The sequence below is a fragment of the Rhipicephalus microplus genome, chromosome 5 (assembly GCF_043290135.1).
Source record: "Rhipicephalus microplus isolate Deutch F79 chromosome 5, USDA_Rmic, whole genome shotgun sequence".
Classification (NCBI taxonomy): Eukaryota; Metazoa; Arthropoda; class Arachnida; order Ixodida; family Ixodidae; genus Rhipicephalus; species Rhipicephalus microplus.
In genome coordinates this window covers 164,197,761-164,223,587 of record NC_134704.1, presented here as the reverse complement: position 1 = coordinate 164,223,587, position 25,827 = coordinate 164,197,761, and the positions used below count along the sequence as shown (strand labels likewise).

At 45.7% G+C, this 25,827-nt stretch overlaps 7 non-coding genes across 7 annotated transcripts; all 7 read left to right on the top strand.

Moving 5' to 3' along the window:
- The first annotated feature begins 809 nt into the window (after positions 1-809).
- Positions 810-881, top strand: TRNAW-CCA (transfer RNA tryptophan (anticodon CCA)). The gene has a single exon. It is a non-coding gene; the product is annotated as a tRNA-Trp (tRNA).
- A 2,050-nt stretch (positions 882-2,931) lies between these two features.
- TRNAW-CCA (transfer RNA tryptophan (anticodon CCA)) lies at positions 2,932-3,003 on the top strand. Its single transcript has one exon. It is a non-coding gene; the product is annotated as a tRNA-Trp (tRNA).
- A 9,052-nt stretch (positions 3,004-12,055) lies between these two features.
- On the top strand, positions 12,056-12,127 carry TRNAW-CCA (transfer RNA tryptophan (anticodon CCA)). Its single transcript has one exon. It is a non-coding gene; the product is annotated as a tRNA-Trp (tRNA).
- A 1,828-nt stretch (positions 12,128-13,955) lies between these two features.
- TRNAW-CCA (transfer RNA tryptophan (anticodon CCA)) lies at positions 13,956-14,027 on the top strand. Its single transcript has one exon. It is a non-coding gene; the product is annotated as a tRNA-Trp (tRNA).
- A 1,209-nt stretch (positions 14,028-15,236) lies between these two features.
- Positions 15,237-15,308, top strand: TRNAW-CCA (transfer RNA tryptophan (anticodon CCA)). The gene has a single exon. It is a non-coding gene; the product is annotated as a tRNA-Trp (tRNA).
- Positions 15,309-16,924: 1,616 nt separating this feature from the next.
- On the top strand, positions 16,925-16,996 carry TRNAW-CCA (transfer RNA tryptophan (anticodon CCA)). The gene has a single exon. It is a non-coding gene; the product is annotated as a tRNA-Trp (tRNA).
- Positions 16,997-18,614: 1,618 nt separating this feature from the next.
- TRNAW-CCA (transfer RNA tryptophan (anticodon CCA)) lies at positions 18,615-18,686 on the top strand. The gene has a single exon. It is a non-coding gene; the product is annotated as a tRNA-Trp (tRNA).
- Positions 18,687-25,827: the final 7,141 nt, after the last annotated feature.

Below are 25,827 nucleotides of genomic sequence, written 5' to 3'. Positions count from 1 at the left end.
AAGGTTGCGTGTTCGAATCACGTCCGGGTCAAATTCTCTTTTTTCTTATTTTCATCTATTTGTCTATCTACTTATTTGTCTGTGTACAATGACTTGTCTCGTTACCTGTGCTTCATCGACAGAAGGCCGAGCAAAACAAGCTACCGCGTGTGTGCAAACAGCTACGCTAAGTGGATTCGGTGGCGACACGGTAGCGCGTCTTACTACGGATCAGAGGGTTGCCTGTTCGAATCACGTCCGTGTTAAGTTCTCGTTTTTGTTATTTTCATCTGTCTATCTACCTCTTTGTCTGTCTACAACGACTTGTTTCTTTACCTGTGCTTCATCGATAGAAGGCCGAGAAAACATGCTACCACGTGTGTGCGAACGGCTACACAAAATGGACTCGGTGGTGACACAGTAGCACGTCTGACTCAAGATCAGAAGGTTGCGGGTTTGAATCACGTTCGGGTCAAGTTCTCTTTTCTACTATTTTCATCTATCTGTCTATCTACTTATTTGTCTGTCTACAATGACTCTTCTCTTTAGGTGTGCTTCATCGACAGAAGGCCGAGCAAATCATGCTACCACGTGTGTGCGAACGGCCACACTAAACGGACTCGGTGGCGACATGTTAGCATGTCTGACTACAGATCAGAAGGTTGCGAGTTTGAATCACGTCTGGATCAAATTTCCTTTTTTCTTATTTTCATCAATCTGTCTATCTACTTATTTATCTGTCTACAATGACTTGTCTCTTTACCTGTGCTTCATCGACAGAAGGCCGAAAAAACATGCTACCACGTGTGTGCGAACGGCTATCCTAAGCGGACTCGGTGGCGGAACGGTAGCGCGTCTGACTCCAGATCAGAAGGTTGCGTGTTCGAATCACGTCGGGGTCAAATTCTCTTTTTTATTGTTTTCAACTATTTGTCTACTTATTTGTCTGTCTACAATGACTTCTCTCTTTACCTATGCTTCATCGACAGAAGGCCGAGCAATACATGCTACTGCGTGTGTGCGAACGGCTACACTAAGTCAACTCGGTGGCAACCCGGTAGGACGTCTGACTCCAGATCAGAAGGTTGCGTGTTCGAATCACGTCGATGTCAAGTTCTTTCTTTTGTTATTTTCATCTATCTGTCTATCTACCTATTTGTCTGCGTACAATGACTTGTCTCTTTACTAGTGCTTCATCGACAGAAGGACGAGCAAAACATGCTACCACGTGTGTGCGAACGGCTGCCCTGAGCGGAATCGGAGGTGCAACAGTAGCGCGTCTGACTCCAGATCAGTAGGTTAAATGTTCGAATCACGTCCGGGTCAAATTCTCTTTTTATTATTTTCATCTATCTGTCTATCTACTTATTTGTCTGTCTAAAATGACTTGTCCCTTTACCAGTGCTTCATTGACATAAGGCCGTGCAAAACATGCTACCACGTGTGGGCGAACGGCTACCCTAAGCGGACTCGGTGGCGCAACTTTAGCACGTTTGATTCTAGATCAGAAGGTTGCGTGTTCTAATCACGTCCGCGTCAAACTCTCTTTTTAGTATTTTCATCTATCTGTCTATCTACTTATTTCTCTGTCTGCAATGACTTGTCCCTTTACCTGTGCTTTATCGACAGAAGGCCGAGCAAAACATGCTACCGCGTGTGTGCGAACGGTTGCTCTAAGCGGACTCAGTGGCGCAACTTTAACGCGTCTTACTCCAGATCAAAAGGTTGCGTGTTCGAATGAAGTCCGGGTCAAATTTTTTTTTATTATTTTCATCTGTCTATTCACTTATTTGTCTGTCTACAATGACTTGTCTCTTTACCTGTACTGCATCGACAGAAGGCCGAGCAAAACATGCTACCGCGTGTGTGCGAACGGCTACACAAAGTGGACTCGGTGGCGACACGGTAGCACGTCCGACTCCAGATCAGAGGGTTGCGCGTTCGAATCACGTCCGTGATAGGTTCTCTTTTTTATTATTTTCATCTATCTGTCTATCTACTTATTTGTATGTCTACAATGACTTGTCTTTTTTCCCGTGCTTCATCGACAGAAGACTGAGCAAAACATGCTACCGCGTGTGTACGAACGGCTTCACTAAGTGGACTAGGTGGCAACACGGTAGCACGTCTATCTCCATATCACAAGGTTGCGTGTTCGAATCACGTCCGGGTCAAATTCTCTTTTTTCTTATTTTCATCTATTTGTCTATCTACTTATTTGTCTGTGTACAATGACTTGTCTCGTTACCTGTGCTTCATCGACAGAAGGCCGAGCAAAACAAGCTACCGCGTGTGTGCAAACAGCTACGCTAAGTGGATTCGGTGGCGACACCGTAGCGCGTCTTACTACGGATCAGAGGGTTGCCTGTTCGAATCACGTCCGTGTTAAGTTCTCGTTTTTGTTATTTTCATCTGTCTATCTACCTCTTTGTCTGTCTACAACGACTTGTTTCTTTACCTGTGCTTCATCGATAGAAGGCCGAGAAAACATGCTACCACGTGTGTGCGAACGGCTACACAAAATGGACTCGGTGGTGACACAGTAGCACGTCTGACTCAAGATCAGAAGGTTGCGGGTTCGAATCACGTTCGGGTCAAGTTCTCTTTTCTACTATTTTCATCTATCTGTCTATCTACTTATTTGTCTGTCTACAATGACTCTTCTCTTTAGGTGTGCTTCATCGACAGAAGGCCGAGCAAATCATGCTACCACGTGTGTGCGAACGGCCACACTAAACGGACTCGGTGGCGACATGTTAGCATGTCTGACTACAGATCAGAAGGTTGCGAGTTTGAATCACGTCTGGATCAAATTTCCTTTTTTCTTATTTTCATCAATCTGTCTATCTACTTATTTATCTGTCTACAATGACTTGTCTCTTTACCTGTGCTTCATCGACAGAAGGCCGAAAAAACATGCTACCACGTGTGTGCGAACGGCTATCCTAAGCGGACTCGGTGGCGGAACGGTAGCGCGTCTGACTCCAGATCAGAAGGTTGCGTGTTCGAATCACGTCGGGGTCAAATTCTCTTTTTTATTGTTTTCAACTATTTGTCTACTTATTTGTCTGTCTACAATGACTTCTCTCTTTACCTATGCTTCATCGACAGAAGGCCGAGCAATACATGCTACTGCGTGTGTGCGAACGGCTACACTAAGTCAACTCGGTGGCAACCCGGTAGGACGTCTGACTCCAGATCAGAAGGTTGCGTGTTCGAATCACGTCGATGTCAAGTTCTTTCTTTTGTTATTTTCATCTATCTGTCTATCTACCTATTTGTCTGCCTACAATGACTTGTCTCTTTACTAGTGCTTCATCGACAGAAGGACGAGCAAAACATGCTACCACGTGTGTGCGAACGGCTGCCCTGAGCGGAATCGGAGGTGCAACAGTAGCGCGTCTGACTCCAGATCAGTAGGTTAAATGTTCGAATCACGTCCGGGTCAAATTCTCTTTTTATTATTTTCATCTATCTGTCTATCTACTTATTTGTCTGTCTAAAATGACTTGTCCCTTTACCAGTGCTTCATTGACATAAGGCCGTGCAAAACATGCTACCACGTGTGGGCGAACGGCTACCCTAAGCGGACTCGGTGGCGCAAGCAACTTTAGCACGTCTGACTCCAGATCAGAAGGTTGCGTGTTCTAATCACGTCCGCGTCAAATTCTCTTTTTAGTATTTTCATCTATCTGTCTATCTACATATTTGTCTATCTGCAATGACTTGTCCCTTTACCTGTGCTTCATCGACAGAAGGCCGAGCAAAACATGCTACAGCGTGTGTGCGAACAATTACTCTAAGCGGACCCAGTGGCGCAACTTTAGCACGTCTGACTCCAGATCAGAAGGTTGCTGTGTTCGAATCAAGTCCGGGTCAAATTCTTTTTTTTATTATTTTCATCTGTCTATCCACTTATTTGTCTGTCTACAATGACTTGTCTCTTTACCTGTGCTTCATCGACAGAAGGCCGTGCAAAACATGCTACCACGTGTGTGCGAACGGCTACCCTAAGTGGACTCGGTGGCGCAACTTTAGCACGTTTGATTCTAGATCAGAAGGTTGCGTGTTCTAATCACGTCCGCGTCAAACTCTCTTTTTAGTATTTTCATCTATCTGTCTATCTACTTATTTCTCTGTCTGCAATGACTTGTCCCTTTACCTGTGCTTTATCGACAGAAGGCCGAGCAAAACATGCTACCGCGTGTGTGCGAACGGTTGCTCTAAGCGGACTCAGTGGCGCAACTTTAACGCGTCTTACTCCAGATCAAAAGGTTGCGTGTTCGAATGAAGTCCGGGTCAAATTTTTTTTTATTATTTTCATCTGTCTATTCACTTATTTGTCTGTCTACAATGACTTGTCTCTTTACCTGTACTGCATCGACAGAAGGCCGAGCAAAACATGCTACCGCGTGTGTGCGAACGGCTTCACTAAGTGGACTCGGTGGCGACACGGTAGCACGTCTGTCTCCATATCAGAAGGTTGCGTGTTCGAATCACGTCCGGGTCAAATTCTCTTTTTTCTTATTTTCATCTATTTGTCTATCTACTTATTTGTCAGTGTACAATGACTTGTCTCATTGCCTGTGCTTCATCGAAAGAAGGCCGAGCAAGACAAGCTACTGCGTGTGTGCGAACGGCTACGCTAATTGGATTCGGTGGCGATACGGTAGCGCGTCTTACTACGGATGAGAGGGTTTCGTGTTCGAATCACGTCCGTGTTAAGTTCTCGTTTTTGTTATTTTCATCTGTCTATCTACCTCTTTGTCTGTCTACAACGAATTGTTTCTTTACCTGTGCTTCATCGATAGAAGGCCGAGAAACATGCTACCACGTGTGTGCGAACGGCTACCCTAAGTGGACTCGGTGGTGAACTGTTAGCGCGTCCGACTCCAGATCAGAAGGTTGCGTGTTCGTATCGCGTCCGGGTCAAATTCTCTTTCTTATTATTTTCATCTGTCTATCTACTTATTTGTCTGTCTACAATGACTTGTCTCTTTACCTGTGCTTCATCGACAGAAGGCCGAGCAAAACATGCTACCGCGTGTGTGCGAACGGCTACACTAAGTGTACTCGGTGGCGATACGGTAGCACGTCTGACTCCACATCACTAGGTTGCGTGTTCGAATCAGGTCCGCGTCAAATCCTCTATTTTATTATTTTCATCTATCTGTCTATCTACTCATCTGTATGTCTACAATGACTTGCCTCTTTACCTGTGCTTCATCGACAGAAGGCCGAGAAAAACATGCTACCACGTGTGTGCGAATGGTTACCTAACGGACTCGGTGGCGACACGGTAGCACGTCTGACTCCAGATCAGAAGGTTGCGTGTTCGAATCACGTCCGGGTCAAATTCTCTTTTTCATTATTTTCATCTGTTTGTCTATCTACTTATTTGTCTGTGTACAATGACTTGTCTCGTTGCCTGTGCTTCATCGACAGAAGGCCGAGCAAGACAAGCTACTGCGTGTGTGCGAACGGCTACGCTAATTGGATTCGGTGGCGATACGGTAGCGCGTCTTACTACGCATGAGAGGGTTGCGTGTTCGAATCACGTCCGTGTTAAGTTCTCGTTTTTGTTATTTTCATCTGTCTATCTACCTCTTTTTCTGTCTACAACGACTTGTTTCTTTACCTGTGCTTCATCGATAGAAGGCCGAGCAAAACATGCTACCACGTGTGTGCGAACGCCTACCCTAAGTGCACTCGGTGGTGAACTGTTAGCGCGTCCGACTCCAGATCAGACGGTTGCGTGTTCGTATCGCGTCCGGGTCAAATTCTCTTTCTTATTATTTTCATCTGTCTATCTACTTATTTGTCTGTCTACAATGACTTAACTCTTCACCTGTGCTGCATCGACAGAAGGCCGAGCAAAACATGCTACCGCGTGTGTGCGTACGGCTACACAAAGTGGACTCGGTGGCGACACGGTAGCACGTCCGACTCCAGATCAGAGGGTTGTGTTCGAATCACGTCCGTGTTAGGTTCTCTTTTTTATTATTTTCATCTATCTCTCTATCTACTTATTTGTCTGTCTACAACGACTTGTCTCTTTAGCTGTGCTTCATCGATAGAAGGCCAAGCAAAACATGCTACCACGTGTGTGCGAAAGGCTACCCTAAATGGACTCGGTGGCGAACTGTTAGCGCATCTGACTCCAGATCAGAAAGTTGCGAGTTTGAATCACGTCCGGGTCAAATTCGCTTATTTATTATTTTGAACTATCTGTGTATTTACTTATTTGTCTGTCTACAATGACTTGTCTCTTTACCTGTACTGCATCGACAGAAGGCCGAGCAAAACATGCTACCGCGTGTGTGCGAACGGCTACACAAAGTGGACTCGGTGGCGACACGGTAGCACGTCCGACTCCAGATCAGAGGGTTGCGCGTTCGAATCACGTCCGTGATAGGTTCTCTTTTTTATTATTTTCATCTATCTGTCTATCTACTTATTTGTATGTCTACAATGACTTGTCTTTTTTCCCGTGCTTCATCGACAGAAGGCCGAGCAAATCATGCTACCGCGTGTGTGCGAACGACTACCCTAAGCGGATTCGATGGCGACACGGTAGCACGTCTGACTCCAAATCAGAAGGTTGCGTGTTCGAATCACATCCGGGTAAAAGTCTCTCTTTATTATTTTTATCTATCTGTCTATCTACTTATTTGTCTGTCTACAATGACTCTTCTCTTTAGCTGTGCTTCCTTAACAGAAGGCCGAGCAAAACATGCTACCACGTGTGTGCGAACGGCCACCCTAAACGGACTCGGTGGCGACATGTTAGCATGTCTAACTACAGATCAGAAGGTTGCGAGCTTGAATCACGTCTGGATCAAATTTCCTTTTTTCTTATTTTCATCATTCTGTCTATCTACTTATTTGTCTGTCTACAATGACTTGTCTCTTTACCTGTGTTTCATCGACAGAAGGCCGAGCAATTCATGCTACCGCGTGTGTGCGAACGGCTACCCTAAGCGGATTCGATGGCGACACGGTAGCACGTCTGACTCCAGATCACTAGGTTGCGTGTTCGAATCAGGTCCGCGTCAAATCCTCTATTTTATTATTTTCATCTATCTGTCTATCTACTTATCTGTATGTCTACAATGACTTGTCTCTTTACCTGTGCTTCATCGACAGAAGGCCGAGCAAAACATGCTACCACGTGTGTGCGAACGGCCACCCTAAACGGACTCGGTGGCGACATGTTAGCATGTCTGACTCCAGATCAGAAGGTTGCGAGTATGAATCACGCCTGGATCAAATTTCCTTTTTTCTTATTTTCATCAATCTGTCTATCTACTTATTTGTCTGTCTACAATGACTTGTCTCTTTACCTGTGCTTCATCGACAGAAAGCCGAGAAAACATGCTACCACGTGTGTGCGAACGGCTACCCTAAGCGGACTCGGTGGCGCAACGGTAGCGCGTCTGACTCCAGATCAGAAGGTTGCGTGTTCGAATCAGGTCGGGATCAAATTCTCTTTTTATTGTTTTCAACTATGTGTCTACTTATTTGTCTATCTACAATGACTTCTCTCTTTACCTATGCTTCATCGACAGAAGGCCGAGCAATACATGCTACTGCGTGTGTGCGAACGGCTACACTAAGTCAACTCGGTGGTGACCCGGTAGGACGTCTGACTCCAGATCAGTAGGTTAAATGTTCGAATCACGTCCGGGTCAAATTCTCTTTTTATTATTTTCATCTATCTGTCTATCTACTTATTTGTCTGTCTAAAATGACTTGTCCCTTTACCTGTGCTTCATCGACATAAGGCCGTGCAAAACATGCTACCACGTGTGTGCGAACGGCTACCCTAAGCGGACTTGGTGGCCCAACTTTAGCACGTCTGACTACAGATCAGAAGGTTGCGTGTTCTAATCAAGTCCGGGTCAAATTCTTTTTTTTATTATTTTCATCTGTCTAATCACTTATTTGTCTATCTACAATGACTTGTCTCTTTACCTGTGCTTCATCGACAGAAGGCCGAGCAATACATGCTACTGCGTGTGTGTGCACGGCTACACTAAGTCAACTCGGTGGCGACCCGGTAGGACGTCTGACTCCAGATCAGAAGGTTGCGTGTTCGAATCACGTCGATGTCAAGTTCTCTCTTTTGTTATTTTCATCTATCTGTCTATCTACTTATTTGTCTGTCGACAATGACTTGTCTCTTTACCTGTCCTTCATCGACAGAAGGCCGAGCAAAACATGCTACCACGCGTGTGCGAACGGCTGCCCTGAGCGGACTCGGAGGTGCAACGGTAGCGCGTCTGACTCCAGATCAGTGGGTTAAATGTTCGAATCACGTCCGGGTCAAATTCTCTTTTTATTATTTCATCTATCTCTCTATCTACTTATTTGTCTGTCTAAAATGACTTGTCTCTTTACCTGTGCTTCATCGACATAAGGCCGTGCAAAACATGCTACCACGTGTGTGCGAACGGCTACCCTAAGCGGACTCGGTGGCGACACTTTAGCCCGTTTGATTCCAGATCAGAAGGTTGCGTGTTCTAATCACGTCCGCGTCAAACTCTCTTTTTAGTATTTTCATCTATCTGTCTATCTACTTATTTCTCTATCTGGAATGACTTGTCCCTTTACCTGTGGTTCATCGACAGAAGGCCGAGCAAAACATGCTACCACGTGTGTGCGAACGGTTACTCTAAGCGGACTCAGTGGCGCAACTTTAGCACGTCTCACTCCAGATCAGAAGGTTGCGTGTTCGAATCGCGTCCGGGTCAAATTCTCTTTCTTATTATTTTCATCTGTCTATCTCCTTATTTGTCTGTCTACAATGACTTGTCTCTTTACCTGTGCTGCATCGACAGAACGCCGAGCAAAACATGCTACCGCGTGTGTGCGAACGGCTACACAAAGTGGACTCGGTGGCGACACGGTAGCACGTCCGACTCCAGATCAGAGGTTTGCGTGTTCGAATCACGCCCGTGTTATTTTCTCTTTTTTATTATTTTCATCTATCTGTCTATCTACTTATTTGTCTGTCTACAACGACTTGTCTCTTCATCTGTGCTTCATCGATAGAAGGCCAAGCAAAACATGCTACCACGTTTGTGCGAACGGCTACCCTAAATGGACTCGGTGGCAAACTGTTAGCGCGTCCGACTCCAGATCAGAAGGTTGCGAGTTTGAATCACGTCCGGGTCAAATTCGCTTATTTATTATTTTCATCTATCTGTGTATCTACTTTTTTGTCTGTCTACAAAGACTTGTCTCTTTACCTGTGCTTCATCGACAGAAAACCGAGCAAATCATGCTACCGCGTGTGTGCGAACGGCTACCCTAAGCGGATTCGATGGCGACACGGTAGCACGTCTGACTCCAGATCAGAAGGTTGCGTGTTCGAATCACGTCCGGGTAAAAGTCTCTTTTTATTATTTTCATCTATCTGTCTATCTACTTATTTGTCTGTCTACAATGACTCTTCTCTTTAGTTGTGCTTCCTCGACAGAAGGCCAAGCAAAACATGCTACCACGTGTGTGCGAACGGCCACACTAAACGGACTCGGTCGCGACATGTTAGCATGTCTGACTACAGATCAGAAGGTTGCGAATTTGAATCACGTCTGGATCAAATTTCCTTTTTTCTTATTTTCATCAATCTGTCTATCTACCTATTTGTCTGTCTACAATGACTTGTCTCTTTACCTGTGCTTCATCGACAGAAGGCCGAAAAAACATGCTACCACGTGTGTGCGAACGGCTACCCTAAGCGGACTCGGTGGCGCAACGGTAGCGCGTCTGACTCCAGATCAGAAGGTTGCGTGTTGAATCACGTCGGGGTCAAATTCTCTTTTTTATTGTTTTCAATTATCTGTCTACTTATTTGTCTGTCTGCAATGACTTCTCTCTTTACCTATGCTTCATCTACAGAAGGCCGAGCAATACATGCTACTGCGTGTGTGCGAACGGCTACACTAAGTCAACTCGGTGGCGACCCGGTAGGACGTCTGACTCCAGATCAGAAGGCTGTGCGTTCGAATCACGTCGATGTCAAGTTCTCTCTTTTGTTATTTTCATCTATCTGTCTATCTACTTATTTGTCTGTCTTCAATGACTTGTCTCTTTACCTGTGCTTCATCGACAGAAGGCCGAGCAAAACATGCTACCACGTGTGTGCGAACGGCTGCCCTGAGCGGACTCGGAGGTGCAACGGTAGCGCGTCTGACTCCAGATCAGAAGGTTGCGTGTTCTAATCACGTCCGCGTCGAATTCTCTTTTTAGTATTTTCATCTATCTGTCTATCTACTTAATTGTCTATCTGCAATGACTTTTCCCTTTACCTGTGCTTCATCGACAGAAGGCCGAGCAAAACATGCTACAGCGTGTGTGCGAAACATTACTCTAAGCGGACTCAGTGGCGCAACTTTAGCACGTCTGACTCCAGATCAGAAGGTTGCCTGTTCGAATCAAGTCCGGGTCAAATTCTTTTTTTTATTATTTTCATGTGTCTATCCACTTATTTGTCTGTCTACAATGACTTGTCTCTTTGCCTGTGCTTCATCGACAGAAGGCCGAGAAAAACATGCTACCACGTGTGTGCGAATGGTTACATAACGGACTCGGTGGCGACACGGTAGCACGTCTGACTCCAGATCAGAAGGTGGCGTGTTCGAATCACGTCCGGGTCAAATTCTCTTTTTTATTATTTTCATCTGTTTACCTTTTTATTTGTCTGTCTACGATGACTTGTCTCTTTACCTGTGCTTCATCGACAGAAGGCCAAACGAAACTTGCTACCGCGTGTGTACGAACGGCTTCACTAAGTGGACTCGGTGGCGACACGGTAGCACGTCTGTCTCCATGCCAGAAGGTTGCGTGTTCGAATCACGTCGGCTCAAATTCTCTTTTTTCTTATTTTCATCTATTTGTCTATCTACTCATTTGTCTGTGTACAATGACTTGTCTCGTTACCTGTGCTTCATCGACAGAAGGCCGAGCAAAACAAGCTACCGCGTGTGTGCGAACGGCTACGCTAAGTTGATTCGGTGGCGACACGGTAGCGCGTCTTACTACGGATCAGAGGGTTGCGTGTTCGAAGCACGTCCGTGTTAAGTTCTCGTTTTTGTTATTTTCATCTGTCTATCTACATCTTTGTCTGTCTACAACGACTTGTTTCTTTACCTGTGCTTCATCGATAGAAGTCCGAGCCAAACATGCTACCACGTGTGTGCGAACAGCTACACAAAGCTGACTCGGTGGTGACACAGTAGCACGTCTGACTCCAGATCAGAAGGTTGCGGGTTCGAATCACGTTCGGGTCAAGTTCTCTTTTTTACTATTTTCATCTATCTGTCTATCTACTTATTTGTCTGTCTACAATGACTCTTCTCTTTAGGTGTGCTTCATCGACAGAAGGCCGAGCAAATCATGCTACCGCGTGTGTGCGAACGGCTACCCTAAGCTGACGCGGTAGCGACACGGTAGCACGTCTGACTCCAGATCAGAAGGTTGCGAGTTTGAATCACGTCCGGGTAAAATTCGCTTATTTATTATTTTCGTCTATCTGTGTATCTACTTATTTGTCTGTCTACAAAGACTTGTCTCTTTACCTGTGCTTCATCGACAGAAGGCCGAGCAAATCATGCTACCGCGTGTGTGCGAGCGGCTACCCTAAGCGGATTCGATGGCGACACGGTAGCACGTCTGACTCCAGATCAGAAGGTTGCGTGTTCGAATCACGTCCGGGTAAAAGTCTCTTTTTATTATTTTCATCTATCTGTCTATCTACTCATTTGTCTGTCTACAATGACTCTTCTCTTTAGCTGTGCTTCCTCGACAGAAGGCCAAGCAAAACATGCTACCACGTGTGTGCGAACGGCCACACTAAACCGACTCGGTGGCGACATGTTAGCATGTCTGACTACAGATCAGAAGGTTGCGAGTTTGAATCACGTCTGGATCAAATTTCCTTTTTTCTTATTTTCATCAATCTGTCTATCTACTTATTTGTCTGTCTACAATGACTTGTCTCTTTACCTGTGCTTCATCGACAGAAGGCCGAGAAGACATGCTACCAGGTGTGTGCGAACGGCTACCCTAAGCGGACTCGGTGGCGCATCGGTAGCGCGTCTGACTCCAGATCAGAAGGTTGCGTGTTCGAATCACGTCGGGGTCAAATTCTCTTTTTCATTGTTTTCAACTATCTGTCTACTTATTTGTCTGTCTACAATGACTTCCCTCTTAACCTATGCTTCATCGACAGAAGGCCGAGCAATACATGCTTCTGCGTGTGTGCGAACGGCTACACTAAGTCAACCCGGTGGCGACACGGTAGGACGTCTGACTCTAGATCGGAAGGTTGCGTGTTCGAATCACGTCGATGTCAAGTTCTCTCTTTTGTTATTTTCATCTATCTGTCTATCTACTTATTTGTCTGTCTAGAATGACATGTCTCTTTACCTGTGCTTCATCGACAGAAGGCCGAGCAAAACATGCTACCACGTGTGTGCGAACGGCTGCCCTGAGCGGACTCGGAGGTGCAACGGTAGCGCGTCTGACTCCAGATCAGTAGGTTAAATGTTCGAATCACGTCCGGGTCAAATTCTCTTTTTATTATTTTCATCTTTCTGTCTATCTACTCATTTGTCTGTCTAAAATACTTGTCCCTTTACCTGTGCTTCATCGACATAAGGCCGTGCAAAACATGCTACCACGTGTGGGCGAACGGCTACCCAAAGCGGACTCGGTGGCGCAACTTTAGCACGTCTGACTCCAGATCAGAAGGTTGCGTGTTCTAATCACGTCCGCGTCGAATTCTCTTTTTAGTATTTTCATCTATCTGTCTATCTACTTAATTATCTATCTGCAATGACTTGTCCCTTTACCTGTGCTTCATCGACAGAAGGCCGAGCAAAACATGCTACAGCGTGTGTGCGAACCATTACTCTAAGCGGACTCAGTGGCGCAACTTTAGCACGTCTGACTACAGATCAGAAGGTTGCGTGTTCGAATCAAGTCCGGGTCAAATTCTTTTTTTTATTATTTTCATGTGTCTATCCACTTATTTGTCTGTCTACAATGACTTGTCTCTTTACGTGTGCTTTATCGACAGAAGGCCGAGAAAAACATGCTACCACGTGTGTGCGAATGGTTACCTAACGGACTCGGTGGCGACACGGTAGCACGTCTGACTCCAGATCAGAAGGTGGCGTGTTCGAATCACGTCCGGGTCAAATTCTCTTTTTTATTATTTTCATCCGTTTACCTTTTTATTTGTCTGTCTACGATGACTTGTCTCTTTACCTGTGCTTCATCGACAGAAGGCCAAACGAAACTTGCTACCACGTGTGTACGAACGGCTTCACTAAGTGGACTCGGTGGCGACACGGTAGCACGTCTGTCTCTATAACAGAAGGTTGCGTGTTCGAATCACGTCGGCTCAAATTCTCTTTTTTCTTATTTTCATCTATTTGTCTATCTACTCATTTGTCTGTGTACAATGACTTGTCTCGTTACCTGTGCTTCATCGACAGAAGGCCGAGCAAAACAATCTACCGCGTGTGTGCGAACGGCTACGCTAAGTTGTTTCGGTGGCGACACGGTAGCGCGTCTTACTACGGATCAGAGGGTTGCGTGTTCGAAGCACGTCCGTGTTAAGTTCTCGTTTTTGTTATTTTCATCTGTCTATCTACCTCTTTGTCTGTCTACAACGACTTGTTTCTTTACCTGTGCTTCATCGATAGAACTCCGAGCAAAACATGCTACCACGTGTATGCGAACGGCTACCCTAAATGGACTCGGTGGCGAACTGTTAGCGCGTCCGACTCCAGATCAGAAGGTTGCGTGTTCGAATCGCGTCCAGGTCAAATTCTCTTTCTTATTATTTTCATCTGTCTATCTACTTATTTGTCTGTCTACAATGACTTGTCTCTTTACCAGTGCTGTATTGACAGAAGGCCGAGCAAAACATGCTACCGCGTGTGTGCGTACGGCTACACTAAGCGGACTCGGTGGCGCAACGGTAGCGCGTCTGACTCCAGATCAGAAGGTTGCGTGTTCGAATCACGTCCGGGTCAAGTTCTCTCTTTTGTTATTTTCATCTATCTGTCTATCTACTTATTTGTCTGTCTACAATGACTTGTCTCTTTACCTGTGCTTCATCGACAGAAGGCCGAGCAAAACATGCTACCGCGTGTGGGCGAACGGCTACCCTAAGCGGACTCGGTGGCGCAACTTTAGCACGTCTGACTCCAGATCAGAAGGTTGCGTGTTCTAATTACGTCCGCGTCAAATTCTCTTTTTAGTATTTTCATCTATCTGTCTATCTACTTATTTGTCTATCTGCAATGACTTGTCCCTTTGCCTGTGCTTCATCGACAGAAGGCCGCGCAAAACATGCTACAGCGTGTGTGCGAACCATTACTCTAAGCGGACTCAGTGGCGCAACTTTAGCACGTCTGACTCCAGATCAGAAGGTTGCGGGTTCGAATCACGTTCGGGTCAAGTTCTCTTTTTTACTATTTTCATCTATCTGTCTATCTACTTATTTGTCTGTCTACAATGACTCTTCTCATTAGGTGTGCTTCATCGACAGAAGGCCGAGCAAATTATGCTACCGCGTGTGTGCGAACGGCTACCCTAAGCGGACGCGGTAGCGACACGGTAGCACGTCTGACTCCAGATCAGAAGGTTGCGAGTTTGAATCACGTCCGGGTCAAATTCGCTTATTTATTATTTTCGTCTATCTGTGTATCTACTTATTTGTCTGTCTACAAAGACTTGTCTCTTTACCTGTGCTTCATCGACAGAAGGCTGAGCAAATCATGCTACCGCGTGTGTGCGAGCGGCTACCCTAAGCGGATTCGATGGCGACACGGTAGCACGTCTGACTCCAGATCAGAAGGTTTCGTGTTCGAATCACGTCCGGGTAAAAGTCTCTTATTATTCTTTTCATCTATCTGTCTATCTACTCATTTGTCTGTCTACAATGACTCTTCTCTTTAGCTGTGCTTCCTCGACAGAAGGCCAAGCAAAACATGCTACCACGTGTGTGCGAACGGCCACACTAAACGGACTCGGTGGCGACATGTTAGCATGTCTGACTACAGATCAGAAGGTTGCGAGTTTGAATCACGTCTGGATCAAATTTCCTTTTTTCTTATTTTCATCAATCTGTCTATCTACTTATTTGTCTGTCTACAATGACTTGTCTCTTTACCTGTGCTTCATCGACAGAAGGCCGAGAAGACATGCTACCACGTGTGTGCGAACGGCTACCCTAAGCGGACTCGGTGGCGCATCGGTAGCGCGTCTGACTCCAGATCAGAAGGTTGCGTGTTAGAATCACGTCGGGGTCAAATTCTCTTTTTCATTGTTTTCAACTATCTGTCTACTTATTTGTCTGTCTACAATGACTTCCCTCTTAACCTATGCTTCATCGACAGAAGGCCGAGCAATACATGCTTCTGCGTGTGTGCGAACGGCTACACTAAGTCAACCCGGTGGCGACACGGTAGGACGTCTGACTCTAGATCGGAAGGTTGCGTGTTCGAATCACGTCGATGTCAAGTTCCCTCTTTTGTTATTTTCATCTATCTGTCTATCTACTTATTTGTCTGTCTACAATGACTTGTCTCTTTACCTGTGCTTCATCGACAGAAGGCCGAGCAAAACATGCTACCACGTGTGTGCGAACGGCTGCCCTGAGCGGACTCGGAGGTGCAACGGTAGCGCGTCTGACTCCAGATCAGAAGGTTGCGTGTTCTAATCATGTCCGCGTCGAATTCTCTTTTTAGTATTTTCATCTATCTGTCTATCTACTTAATTGTCTATCTGCAATGACTTGTCCCTTTACCTGTGCTTCATCGACAGAAGGCCAAGCAAAACATGCTACAGCGTGTGTGCGAACCATTACTCTAAGCGGACTCAGTGGCGCAACTTTAGCACGTCTGACTCCAGATCAGAAGGTTGCCTGTTCGAATCAAGTCCGGGTCGAATTCTTTTTTTTATTATTTTCATGTGTCTATCCACTTATTTGTCTGTCTACAATGACTTGTCTCTTTACCTGTGCTTCATCGACAGAAGGCCGAGAAAAACATGCTACCACGTGTGTGCGAATGGTTACCTAACGGACTCGGTGGCGACACGGTAGCACGTCTGACTCCAGATCAGAAGGTGGCGTGTTCGAATCACGTCCGGGTCAAATTCTCTTTTTTATTATTTTCATCTGTTTACCTTTTTATTTGTCTGTCTACGATGACTTGACTCTTTACCTGTGCTTCATCGACAGAAGGCCAAACGAAACTTGCTACCGCGTGTGTACGAACGGCTTCACTAAGTGGACTCGGTGGCGACACGGTAGCACGTCTGTCTCCATACCAGAAGGTTGCGTGTTCGAATCACGTCGGCTCAAATTCTCTTTTTTCTTATTTTCATCTATTTGTCTATCTACTCATTTGTCTGTGTACAATGACTTGTCTCGTTACCTGTGCTTCATCGACAGAAGGCCGAGCAAAACAAGCTACCGCGTGTGTGCGAACGGCTACGCTAAGTTGATTCGGTGGCGACAGGGTAGCGCGTCTTACTACGGATCAGAGGGTTGCGTGTTCGAAGCACGTCCGTGTTAAGTTCTCGTTTTTGTTATTTTCATCTGTCTATCTACCTCTTTGTCTGTCTACAACGACTTGTTTCTTTACCTGTGCTTCATCGATAGAAGTCCGAGCCAAACATGCTACCACGTGTGTGCGAACGGCTACCCTAAATGAACTCGGTAGCGAACTGTTAGCGCGTCCGACTCCAGATCAGAAGGTTGCGTGTTCGAATCGCGTCCAGGTCAAATTCTCTTTCTTATTATTTTCATCTGTCTATCTACATATTTGTCTGTCTACAATGACTTGTCTCTTTACCAGTGCTGTATTGACAGAAGGCCGAGCAAAACATGCTACCGCGTGTGTGCGTACGGCTACACTAAGCGGACTCGGTGGCGCAACGGTAGCGCGTCTGACTCCAGATCAGAAGGTTGCGTGTTCGAATCACGTCCGGGTCAAGTTCTCTCTTTTGTTATTTTCATCTATCTGTCTATCTACTTATTTGTCTGTCTACAATGACTTGTCTCTTTACCTGTGCTTCATCGACAAAAGGCCGAGCAAACATGCTACCGCGTGTGGGCGAACGGCTACCCTAAGCGGACTCGGTGGCGCAACTTTAGCACGTCTGACTCCAGATCAGAAGGTTGCGTGTTCTAATTACGTCCGCGTCAAATTCTCTTTTTAGTATTTTCATCTATCTGTCTATCTACTTATTTGTCTATCTGCAATGACTTGTCCCTTTGCCTGTGCTTCATCGACCGAAGGCCGCGCAAAACATGCTACAGCGTGTGTGCGAACCATTACTCTAAGCGGACTCAGTGGCGCAACTTTAGCACGTCTGACTCCAGATCAGAAGGTTGCGTGTTCGAATCAAGTCCGGGTCAAATTCTTTTTTTTATTATTTTCATCTGTCTATCCACTTATTTGTCTGTCTACAATGACTTGTCTCTTTACCTGTGCTTCATCGACAGAAGGCCGAGCAAAACATGCTACCGCGTGTGTGCGAACCGCTACACTAAGTGTACTCGGTGGCGATACGGTAGCACGTCTGACTCCAGATCACAAGGTTGCGTGTTCGAATCAGGTCCGGGTCAAATCCTCTTTTTTATTATTTTCATCTATCTGTCTATCTACTTATCTGTATGTCTACAATGACTTGTCTATTTACCTGTGCTTCATCGAAAGAAGGCCGAGCAAAACATGCTACCACGTGTGTGCGAATGGTTGTCGAACGGACTCGGTGGCGACACGGTAGCACGTCTGACTCCAGATCAGAAGGTGGCGTGTTCGAATCACGTCTAGGTCAAATTCTCTTTTTTATATTTTCATCAGTTTAACTTTTTATTTGTCTGTCTACGATGACTTGTCTCTTTACCTGTGCTTCATCGCCAGAAGGCCAAACGAAACTTGCTACCGCGTGTGTACGAACGGCTTTACTAAGTGGACTCGGTGGCGACACGGTAGCACGTCTGTCTCCATAACAGAAGGTTGCGTGTTCGAATCACGTCGGGTCAAATTCTCTTTTTTCTTATGTTCATCTATTTGTCCATCTACTTATTTGTCTGTGTACAATGACTTGTCTATTTACCTGTGCTTCATCGACAGAAGGCCGAGCAAAAGAAGCTACCGCGTGTGTGCGAACGGCTACGCTAAGTGGATTCAGTGGCGACACGGTAGCGCGTCTTACTACGGATCAGAGGGTTGCGTGTTCGAATCACGTCCGTGTTAAGTTCTCGTTTTTGTTATTTTCATCTGTCTATCTACTTCTTTGTCTGTCTACAACGACTTGTTTCTTTACCTGTGCTTCATCGATAGAAGGCCGAGCAAAACATGCTACCACGTGTGTGCGAACGGCTACCCTAAATGGACTTGGTGGCGAACTGTTAGCGCGTCCGACTCCAGATCAGAAGGTTGCGTGTTCGAATCGCGTACAGGTCAAATTCTCTTTCTTATTATTTTCATCTGTCTATCTACTTATTTGTCTGTCTACAATGACTTGTCTCTTTACCAGTGCTGCATTGACAGAAGGCCGAGCAAAACATGCTACCGCGTGTGTGCGTACGGCTACACTAAGCGGACTCGGTGGCGCAACGGTAGCACGTCTGACTCCAGATCAGAAGGTTGCGTGTTCGAATCACGTCCGGGTAAAAGTCACTTTTTATTTTTTTCATTTATCTGTCTATCTACTTATTTGTCTGTCTACAAGTACTCTTCTCTTTAGCTGTGCTTCCTCGACAGAAGGCCGAGCAAAGCATTCTACCACGTGTGTGCGAACGGCCACCGTAAACGGACTCGGTGGCGACATGTTAGCATGTCTGACTCCAGATCAGAAGGTTGCGAGTATGAATCACGTCTGGATCAATTTTCCTTTTTTCTTATTTTCATCAATCTGTCTATCTACTTATTTGTCTGTCTACAATGACTTGTCTCTTTACCTGTGCTTCATCGACAGAAGGCCGAGAAGACATGCTACCACGTGTGTGCGAACGGCTACCCTAAGCGGACTCAGTGGCGCATCGGTAGCGCGTCTGACTCCAGATCAGAAGGTTGCGTGTTCGAATCACGTCCGCGTCAAACTCTCTTTTTAGTATTTTCATCTATCTGTCTATCTACTTATTTCTCTGTCTGCAATGACTTGTCCCTTTACCTGTGCTTCAACGACAGAAGGCCGAGCAAAACATGCTACCGCGTGTGCGAACGGTTACTCTAAGCGGACTTAGTGGCGCAACTTTAGCACGTCTGACTCCAGATCAGAAGGTTGCGTGTTCGAATCAAGTCCAGGGCAAATTCTTTTTTTATTACTTTCATCTGTCTATTCATTTATTTGTCTGTCTACAATGACTTGTCTTTTTACCTGTGCTTCATCGACAGAAGGCCGAGCAAAACATGCTACCGCGTGTGTGCGAACGGCTACACTAAGTGTACTGGGTGGCGATACGGTAGCACGTCTGACTCCATATCACAAGGTTGCGTGTTCGAATCACGTGCAGGTCAAATTCTCTTTTTTATTATTTTCATCTCTTTATCTTTTTATTTGTCTGTCTACGATGACTTGACTCTTTACCTGTGCTTCATCGACAGAAGGCCGAGCGAAACATGCTACCGCGTGTGTACGAACGGCTTCACTAAGTGGACTTGGTGGCGACACGGTACCACGTCTGACTCCCGATCAGAAGGTTGCGTGTTCGAATCACGTCCGGGTCAAATTCTCTTTTTTATTATTTTCATCTATTTGTCTATCTACCTATTTGTCTGTCTACACTGACTTGTCTCGTTACCTGTGCTTCATTGACAGAAGGCCGAGCAAATCATGCTACCAGGTGTGTGCGAACGGCTACCCTAAACGGACGCGGTGGCGACACGGTAGCACGTCTGACTCCAGATCAGAAGGTTGCGAGTTTGAATCACGTCCGGGTCAAATTCGCTTATTTATTATTTTTATCTATCTGTGTATCTAGTTATTTGTCTTTCTACAAAGACTTGTCTCTTTACCTGTGCTTCATCGACAGAACGCCGAGCAAATCATGCTACCGCGTGTGTGCGAACGGCTACCCTAAGCGGATTCGATGGCGACACGGTAGCACGTCTGACTCCAGATCAGAAGGTTGCGTGTTCGAATCACGTCCGGGTAAAAGTCTATTTTTATTAATTTCATCTATCTGTCTATCTACTTATTTGTCGGTCTACAATGACTCTTCTCTTTAGCTGTGCTTCCTCGACAGAAGGCCAAGCAAAACATGCTACCACGTGTGTGCGAACGGCCACACTAAACGGACTCGGTGGCGACATGTTAGCATGTCTGACTACAGATCAGAAGGTTGCGAGTTTCAATCACGTCTGGATCAAATTTCCTGTTTTCTTATTTTCATCAATCTGTCTATCTACTTATTTGTCTGTCTACAATGACATGTCTCTTTAACTGTGCTTCATCGACAGAAGGCCGAAAAAACATGCTACCATGTTTGTGCGAACGGCTACACTAAGTCAACTCGGTGGCGACCCGGTAGGACGTCTGACTCCAGATCAGAAGGTTGCGTGTTCGAATCACGTCCAGGTCAAGTTCTCTTTTTATTATTTTCATCTGTCTATCTACTTATTTGTCTGTCTACAATGACATGTCTCTTTACCTGTGCTTGATCGACAGAAGGCCGAGCAAATCATGCTACCGCGTGTGTGCGAACGGCTACCCTAAGCGGATTCGATGGCGACACGGTAGCACGTCTGACTCCAGATCAGAAGGTTGCGTGTTCGAATCACGTCGATGTCAAGTTTTGTCTTTTGTTATTTTCATCTATCTGTCTATCTACTTATTTGTCTGTCTACAATGACTTGTCTCTTTACCTGTGCTTCATCGACAGAAGGCCGCGCAAAACATGCTACAGCGTGTGTGCGAACCATTACTCTAAGCGGACTCAGTGGCGCAACTTTAGCACGTCTGACTCCAGATCAGAAGGTTGCGTGTTCGAATCAAGTCCGGGTCAAATTCTTTTTTTTTATTATTTTCATCTGTCTATCCACTTATTTGTCTGTCTACAATGACTTGTCTTTTTACCTGTGCTTCATCGACAGAAGGCCGAGCAAAACATGCTACCGCGTGTGTGTGAACGGCTACACTAAGTGTACTGGGTGGCGATACCGTAGCGCGTCTGACTCCATATCACAAGGTTGCGTGTTCGAATCACGTGCGGGTCAAATCCTTTTTTTTATTATTTTCATCTATCTGTATATCTACTTATCTGTATGTCTACAATGACTTGTCTCTTTACCTGTGCTTCATCGGCAGAAGGCCGAGCAAAACATGCTACCACGTGTGTGCGAATGGTTACCTAACGGACTCGGTGGCGACACGGTAGCACGTCTGACTCCAGATCAGAAGGTTGCGTGTTCGAATCACGTCCGGGTCAAATTCTCTTTTTTATTATTTTCATCTTTTTATCTTTTTATTTGTCTGTCTACGATGACTTGTCTCTTTACCTGTGCTTCATCGACAGAAGGCAGAGCGAAACATGCTACCGCGTGTGTACGAACGGCTTCACTAAGTGGACTCGGTGGCGACATGGTAGCACGTCTGACTCCCGATCAGAAGGTTGCGTGTTCGAATCACGTCCGGGTGAAATTCTCTTTTTTGTAATTTTCATCTATTTGTCTATCTACCTATTTGTCTGTCTACACTGACTTGTCTCGTTACCTGTGCTTCATTGACAGAAGGCCGAGCAAATCATGCTACCACGTGTGTACGAACGGCTACCCTAAACGGACTCGGTGGCGACACGGTAGCACGTCTGACTCCAGATCAGAAGGTTGCGTGTTCGAATCACGTCCGGGTAAACGTCTCTTTTTATTATTTTCATCTATCTGTCTATCTACTTATTTGTCTGTCTACAATGACTCTTCTCTTTAGCTGTGCTTCCTCGACAGAAGGCCAAGCAAAACATGCTACCACGTGTGTGCGAACGGCCACACTGAACAGACTCGGTGGCGACATGTTAGCATGTCTGACTACAGATCAGAAGGTTGCGAGTTTCAATCACGTCTGGATCAAATTTTCTTTTTTCCTATTTTCATCAATCTGTCTATCCACTTATTTGTCTGTCTACAATGACTTGTCTTTTTACCTGGGCTTCATCGACAGAAGGCCGAGCAAAACATGCTACCGCGTGTGTGCGAACGGCTACATTAAGTGTACTCGGTGGCGATACGGTAGCACGTCTGACTCCAGATCACAAGGTTGCGTGTTCGAATCAGGTCTGGGTCAAATCCCCTTTTTTCTTATCTTCATCTATCTGTCTATCTACTTATCTGTATGCCTACAATGACTTGTCTCTTTACCTTGCTTCATCGACAGAAGGCCGAGCAAAACATGCTACCACGTGTGTGCGAATGGTTATCTAACGGACTCTGTGGCGACACGATAGCACGTCTGACTCCAGATCAGAAGGTGGCGTGTTCGAATCACGTCCGGGTCAAATTCTCTTTTTTATATTTTCATCTGTTTAACTTTTTATTTGTCTGTCTACGATGACTTGTCTCTTTACCTGTGCTTCATCGACAGAAGGCCGAGCAAAACCTGCTACCGCGTGTGTGCGAACGGCTACACTAAGTATACTGGATGGCGATACGGTAGCACGTCTGACTCCATATCACAAGGTTGCGTGTTCGAATCACGTGCGGGTCAAATCCTCTTTTTTATTATTTTCATCTATCTGTATATCTACTTATCTGTATGTCTACAATGACTTGTCTCTTTACCTGTGCTTCATCGACAGAAGGCCGAGCAAAACATGCTACCGCGTGTGTGCGAACGGCTACACTAAGTGTACTCGGTGGCGATACGGTAGCACGTCTGACTCCAGATCACAAGGTTGCGTGTTCGAATCAGGTCCGGGTCAAATCCTCTTTTTTATTATCTTCATCTATCTGTCTATCTACTTATCTGTATGTCTACAATGACTTGTCTCTTTACCTGTGCTTCATCGACAGAAGGCCGAGCAAAACATGCTACCACGTGTGTGCGAATGGTTACCTAACGGACTCGGTGGCGACACGGTAGCACGTCTGACTCCAGATCAGAAGGTTGCGTGTTCGAATCACGTCCGGGTCAAATTCACTTTTTTATTATTCTCATCTTTTTATCTTTTTATTTGTCTGTCTACGATGACTTGTCTCTTCAACTGTGCTTCATCGACAGAAGGCCGAGCAAATCATGCTACCACGTGTGTGCGAACGGCTACCCTAAACGGACGCGGTGGCGACACGGTAGCACGTCTGACTCCAGATCAGAAGGTTGCGAGTTTGAATCACGTCCGTGTCAAATTCGCTTATTTATTATTTTCATCTATCTGTGTATCTACTTATTTGTCTGTCTACAAAGACTTGTCTCTTTACCTGTGCTTCATCGACAGAAGGCCGAGCAAATCTTGCTACCGCGTGTGTGCGAACGGCTACCCTAAGCGGATTCAATGGCGACACGGTAGCACGTCTGACTACAGATCAGAAGGTTGCGTGTTCGAATCACGTCCGGGCAAAAGTCTCTTTTTATTATTTTCATCTATCTGTCTATCTACTTATTTGTCTGTCTACAATGACTCTTCTCTTTAGCTGTGCTTCCTCGACAGAAGGCCAAGCAAAACATGCTACCACGTGTGTGCGAACGGCCACACTAAACGGACTCGGTGGCGACATGTTAGCATGTCTGACTACAGATCAGAAGGTTGCGAGTTTCAATCACGTCTGGATCAAATTTCCTTTTTTCTTATTTTCATCAATCTGTCTATCTACCTATTTGTCTGTCCACAATGACTTGTCTCTTTAACTGTGCTTCATCGACAGAAGGCCGAAAAAACAAGCTACCACGTGTGTGCGAACGGCTACACTAAGTCAACTCGGTGGCGACCCGGTAGGACGTCTGACTCCAGATCAGAAGGTTGCGTGTTCGAATCACGTCGATGTCAAGTTCTCTCTTTTGTTATTTTCATCTATCTGTCTATCTACTTATTTGTCTGTCTACAATGACTTGTCTCTTTACCTGTGCTTCATCGACAGAAGGCCGAGCAAAACATGCTACCACGTGTGTGTGAACGGCTGCCCTGAGCGGACTCGGAGGTGCAACGGTAGTGCGTCTGACTCCAGATCAGTACGTTAAATGTTCGAATCACGTCCGGGTCAAATTCTCTTTTTATTATTTTCATCTATATGTCTATCTACCTATTTGTCTGTCTAAAATGTCTTGTCCTTTTACCTGTGCTTCATCGACATAAGGCCGTGCAAAACATGCTACCACTTGTGGGCGAACGGCTACCCTAAGCGGACTCGGTGGCGCAACTTTAGCACGTCTGACTCCAGATCAGAAGGTTGCGCGTTCTAATCACGTCCGCGTCAAATTTTCTTTTTAGTACTTTCATCTATCTGTCTATCTACTTATTTGTCTATCTGCAATGACTTGTCCCTTTACCTGTGCTTCATCGACAGAAGGCCGAGCAAATTATGCTACAGCGTGTGTGTGAACAATTACTCTAAGCGGACTCAGTGGCGCAACTTTAGCACGTCTGACTCCAGATCAGAAGGTTGCGTGTTCGAATCAAGTCCGAGTCAAATTCTTTTTTTTATTATTTTCATCTGTCTATCCACTTATTTGTCTGTCTACAATGACTTGTCTCTTTACCTGTGCTTCATCGACAGAAGGCCGAGAAGACATGCTACCACGTGTGTGCGAACGGCTACCCTAAGCGGACTCGGTGGCGCATCGGTAGCACGTCTGACTCCATATCACAAGGTTGCGTGTTCGAATCACGTGCGGGTCAAATCCTCTTTTTTATTATTTTCATCTATCTGTATATCTACTTATCTGTATGTCTACAATGACTTGTCTCTTTACCTGTGCTTCATCGACAGAAGGCCGAGCAAAACATGCTACCACGTGTGTGCGAATGGTTACCTAACGTACTCAATGGCGACACGGTAGCACGTCTGACTCCAGATCACAAGGTTGCGTGTTCGAATTAGGTCCGGGTCAAATCCTCTTTTTATTAATTTCATCTATCTGTCTATATTCTTATCTGTCTGTCTACAACGACTTGTTTCTTTACCTGTGCTTCATCGATAGAAGGCCGAGCAAAACATGCTACCGCGTGTGTGCGAACGGCTACCCTAAGTGGACTCGGTGGCGAACTCTTAGCGCGTCCGACTCCAGATCAGAAGGTTACGTGTTCGTATCGCGTCCGGGTCAAATTCTCTTTCTTATTATTTTCATCTGTCTATCTACTTATTTGTCTGTCTACAATGACTTGTCTCTTTACCTGTGCTGCATCGACAGAAGGCCGAGCAAAACATGCTACCGCGTGTGTGCGAACAGCTACACAAAGTGGACTCGGTGGCGACACGGTAGCACGTCTGACTCCAGATAAGAAGGTTGCGTGTTCGAATCACGTCCGGGTAAAAGTCTCTTTTTATTATTTTCATTTATCTGTCTATCTACTTATTTGTCTGTCTACAAGTACTCTTCTCTTTAGCTGTGCTTCCTCGACAGAAGGCCGAGCAAAGCATTCTACCACGTGTGTGCGAACGGACACCCTAAACGGACTCGGTGGCGACATGTTAGCATGTCTGACTCCAGATCAGAAGGTTGCGAGTATGAATCACGTCTGGATCAATTTTCCTTTTTTCTTATTTTCATCAATCTGTCTATCTACTCATTTGTCTGTCTACAATGACTTGTCTCTTTACCTGTGCTTCATCGACAGAAGGCCGAGAAGACATGCTACCACGTGCGTGCGAACGGCTACCCTAAGCG